The following is a 5,345-nucleotide window of genomic DNA, read 5'->3' as shown; positions in this document are numbered from 1 at the left end:
GGCTTGTGCACCTACCAGAGCCTATGCTATTCGAGCTCGTGAGGAAGCTTCGTCGCCAAATGTGATTACGGGTACATTTTACTCTTTATGATACTTCTGTGATTGCATTGATAGATCCTGGATTGGCAGATTCGTATATATGCATGAACTTAGTGAACAGTAAGACTTTTTCTGTAGAGTTTACTGAATTTGGTAATTAGAGTTTCGAACCCCCTAGACAGATGTGTTTTGGTTGATAAAGTCTGCAAGAATTGTCCATTAATGTTTCAAGACACTTGTTTTCTGGTTGATCTAATGTTGTTACCTTTTGATGAATTTGATATAATTTTGGACATGGATTGGTTAACTTTGCATGATGCTGTTGTGAACTGTAAACGGAAAACTATTGATTTGAGATGCAAAATTGATGAAATAGTCATAATTGAATCTAGTGATTTCAATGGATTGACTGCAATGATATCTTCAATGAAAGCTTTAAGTATTGTGAGAAAGGTTTGTGAAGCCTACTTTGCTTATGTAATTGATTCGAAAGGGTCAAAAAAGAAAGTTGAATCAGTGCCTGTTGTATGTGAGTTTCCTGATGTGATTCCTAAAAAACTTCCGAGTTTACCTCCTGTTAGAGAAGTTGAATTTGGCATTGAATATGTACCTGGTACTACTCCAATTTTGATAGCTCTGTATAAAATGGCTCCGACTAAATTGAAATAATTAATGTCTCAGTTGCAAGAATTGGCCGATAGAGGATTTGCTAACAACTCCTTGGAGAAGAGGAATAGACAGCTAAAATTGAATGGTGCATAATGCTCATCTTTAAATGTTGTAACAGCCCCTTGAATGTAACTGATTCCAACTGAATTGTCACATTTAACACTTTGTAATAGCCCCTTGTATGTAACCGATTCCAACTGAATAGTCACCTACAAGCATTCATTAACAAACACATTAAAACAAATTAAACACTTTAAGCACATTAAGCACATTAAACATATTAAACTTAATTAACTTAATTAATAAAATTAAAACACATGTAACAATAAATTATTCCAACATCTAAATTAACTAAGATAAGCATTTATTCTAGCAACTCAATTAATAACTAAAATGAGTATTTATTCCAGCAACTCAATTAACTAAAATGAGTTTAATTAAAATAAAGTCCAACAACTCAATTATTAACAAACTGAAATTAAAAGCTTCATTTTGCACTTGGGCCCCTCGAGTTTGGGCCAATCTCGGTGTTGTGGAGTTGGGTCGTAACATGATGCAACCAGGTTTGCATCACACCCTACCTCTTAAAGATGATTTGTCCTCAAATCAGGACACTTACTCGAGAAAATTTTTTTAACGCCACGAACACCTTTGTTCATGAATCTGACAAAATCACTTCCAAGAACATGAGAACCACAAATGGTTCACAAGGGAAGCAGGTTATTTTCATACCCTCCCTCTTTAGAAGGGTACCATTCAGATTGTCACCTACAATCTAGCATGCATACAAACAGATGATAGATTACAGTCCACAGTTTGGCCTGGGCCCTCACAGAATCGATGTGGGCCTTAGCCCACTCAGAAACCAAACCAATTACAACTTAGGTCCTTAGCCCCTCTCAGATGTAGCGTGCATAACAGATCAAAATAATAGAAACATGCCCACCAACCCTACACACTAACTCCGTCCAACCCAACACACCATGTAGGGATAAAATTGACCCACCCATCCCTACACACCAAATATGGGGATTAAATCAACCCATCCAACACTACACACCATAGAGTACCGTAATGTGGCAAATATCATATATATGCCGCTTAACTTCCAGATAACAGGCTTATGAAGCCCTTTAGTACTTCCTTCACTTCATCAAACCCACCCCGATGCAATGCATCTTCCAAGAATGGCATGCTATAATACAGATTAATAGACATATACTCATAATCAGAACAGAACATATATTTACATACCAAGTATAACATGTTATCTCACACATCGTAATATCATATCGTAGAATAGGGGCCTAAGTAATGCTTACCGACCCTACGAAAAGTCAAAGTCGTCTTGGGTGACCCGTGCAACCTTACAGTACATTTCATAAAAATGGGCTCACACGCCCTTATGGGCCCACAGGCCCGTGTAGCCCACAAAGCACAAATTAGCCTTGGCCATATAGATCACACAGTCTGGCCCAACTTCCCACAGGCCCGTGTGGTCCCATACAGCCCAATTGGCCAAGCCCGTGTCTCGCACACGGCCTCGCCAGACATCACACGACCGTGTTCGTCGCGCCCATGTCACGCGCGCCTAGCTTGATTCGTCGACCACAGGCCCGTGTGCTGCCAAACGGCCTACTATACAGGCAACCACAAACCCATGTGGCGTCGACAAAATCATTTTTAGCTTTCGCTAATTCTCATTTTTAGTGTGTTCGGAGTACACACCTGGTTCATTTAATACATTAACCACTCCCGAGACGATCAGAACCTAAAGATTGAACAGTCACACCTCAATATTAGCCTTCATCCATGATTCACATAAACCTTAAAATCGTCAATACCTTAATTTTGCGCAAACAACAATTACATTATGATACGATCCGTCTCGGAAGAGTCAAGTCGTATTCGTAGTTGCCCGATCGTAAACAAGAAGTTACATAAAGTTTGGTTGAAGAAGTTGGATAGTTGAAGAAAGGCTAAGAAAGAAAGGTTAAAAAAGGTTCAATTAGGTAAGATGGATTGAGTACAAAAAAAGGTCAGTATGGTAAGAAATGGACGATTTTGTCGATTTGGTACGAACTGATTTCGAAAGAAATATGGATTGAACAAAAAGTGCAAACAAGAACCAATACTGATATGGTATCGACCCGTTGCTTATAGGCCCTTTGAGTTCGGTTTAGTTTTGGTGAAGTTGACCTCGACCCACTATCTATCAAGATAGGAACCTTGGTATGGTGAACGCCACACTACGAGTAGTGATAAGTTCAGTTTCGGCAAAGAAAGCAGTTGACGCAACTAGAATGATAGGAAAGCCAATCGAATCTTTGGACGAAATGGAGAAAAGGGTGCCTCACAATTTTGGCAGCATAACATTAACAAAGAGTCAAAAGTCCTTTTATAATGAAAGTGAATAACTATTTATACTAGTAGCCTATGCTAGCCAAATAGTCAAGTTCATAGGCTTAATAACTAAGCAATGTAACTAATAATGGCTATGAAAATTCTAGAAATGATCTTTCAACGTGTATGTCCATGTTCAGCCGAATGGGAGGTGGATGGAAGACTTCATGGCTAAGCATTGATGCACTTGGATAAATGGTCTTCATGCATGCTTGGGTAGGCTCGACCAACACTTTAATTGAAGCATTAAGTTCATGTGGTTTCATCCAAAGGTGATGTCTTAAATGGGCTTCATGAAGAGACAAAAATAGGTGTGAACATAGGAGCATGAATAGCCTTTGAGGTGTGAACACAAGTAGTCGAATGGTTGCATGTGTGAACTCCTAGTGTGAATGCTTTGATGTTACCATGGGGAAGAGATTCGACCACTTTAGAGAATTGAAGGATAAAGTGACTCTTGGCCGAATGGTTGCTTTGGAAAACCCAAAAATCATCATACCAACTTAATTATCCATGCATCTTGTCGTCTAAGGAGTGATGTACCTGCAACATTAAAATCAAGCATTAATCACCAATGTGAACACATTAAGGTGGCAGCAAATATGAACATATTAAGCACACTCATAAATTCGACTAACACAATAAATAATTGTAGTAATTTGGACACATTAAATCCTAGTTCAACCAAGACATATTAATAACATGTTATAACCTAATTAAATTCGGCACACCTATTTAAAATGTCCAAAATTAAACAAATTAATTATTTGAATAAATATGTTCAAATTTATTTAATGCATCAATCTTATTTAATAGCTAGGGACGAATATACTTATTGAGCTTGATATAGGAGAATGAGCTAGTGAAGAGCTGGGGGTAAGCTCGTGAACTAAACTGAGCTAGGTTTGGACTCGTAAGCTGGACCCGAGCTGGGGAGCTGGACATGAGCTGAAACTGAACTAGTAGTAAGTTGCGAGGTGAATTGGAAGAGTTAATATAAGCTTCCTCATTGCGGCTGGGCTGAGTTTCATCCCAAATTCGAGCTACAAGAGCTGAAATAGAATCTTTGAAAGCCTTAGCTCGAGCTCGGGTGATAGGGCCTTGTGGTAGCGTCAGATGATCTTTACTCGAACTAGCTGAACCATTGGGTGCGCTCGCATCATTCCCCCTCTTCGAAATGACTTGTCCTCAAGTCGAAATCTGCATCAAAAGGGGATAAATCTGAAACATTGAAAGTAGTGCTAACATTATAGTCACATGGCATATAATCTTTATAAGAATTTTTGTTTATTCGTTCAAGAATTTGAAAAGGTCCGTCTCTGTGAGGTAGTAGCTTAGATTTATGTTGGACCGAAAAGCGTTCCTTGCGCAAGTGAACCCAAACCCAATCTCCGGGTTCAAAGACCATCCGTTTTCGGCCTTTGTTCGTATTTCGCACATAGGACTCAGTCCTAGCCTCGATATTTGCTCTCACCTTTTGTTGTAAATCTTTGACAAAATCCGCCTTTTTCTTAGCATTTGCATGAACAAACTGATCAGTAGGCAAAGACAATAAGTCTAAAGGTGTCAAAGTGTTAAATCCATATACAATCTCAAAAGGTGAAAATTTTGTGGCGAAATGGACGGAACGATTGTACGCAAACTCAATATGTGGAAGACAATCCTCCCACAACTTCAAATTTTTACGCACGATGACCCGGAGTAAAGTGGATAAGACTCGGTTGACGACCTCTATTTGGCCATCAGTTTGGGGATGGCAGGTAGTCAAAAATAGAAGTTTGGTTCCTAATTTCCCCCACAAGGATCTCCAAAAGTGAATTAAAAATTTAGCATCTCGATCCGACACAATGGTGCGAGGGATGCCATGGAGTTGTACTATGTCCCTGAAAAAAAGTTTGCAACATGTACAGCATCGTCAGTCTTAGTACAGGCAATAAAATGAGACATTTTTGAGAATCTATCAACAACTACAAAGATAGAGTCCTTCCTTATTTTTGTGCGCGGTAGTTCAAGAACAAAGTCCATAGAAATGTCGACCCACGGCGCTTCAGGGATGGGCAGTGGCATGTATAAGCCATGGGGTTGAACCTTCGATTTAGCTTGCTTACATGCTATACACCTCTCACAAACCCGCTCCACGTTCTTTCGCATCCGTGGCCAATAGAAGTGTTCGTGGAGAGTGGAAAGTGTCTTATTGACTCCGAAATGGCCCATAAGCCTGCCACTATGTGCCT

This window comes from Gossypium hirsutum, chromosome A11 (genome assembly GCF_007990345.1).
Source record: "Gossypium hirsutum isolate 1008001.06 chromosome A11, Gossypium_hirsutum_v2.1, whole genome shotgun sequence".
NCBI classification, from domain to species: domain Eukaryota; kingdom Viridiplantae; phylum Streptophyta; class Magnoliopsida; order Malvales; family Malvaceae; genus Gossypium; species Gossypium hirsutum.
The sequence above is the reverse complement of the archived record's forward strand: the minus strand, read 5'-3'. Positions refer to the sequence as shown.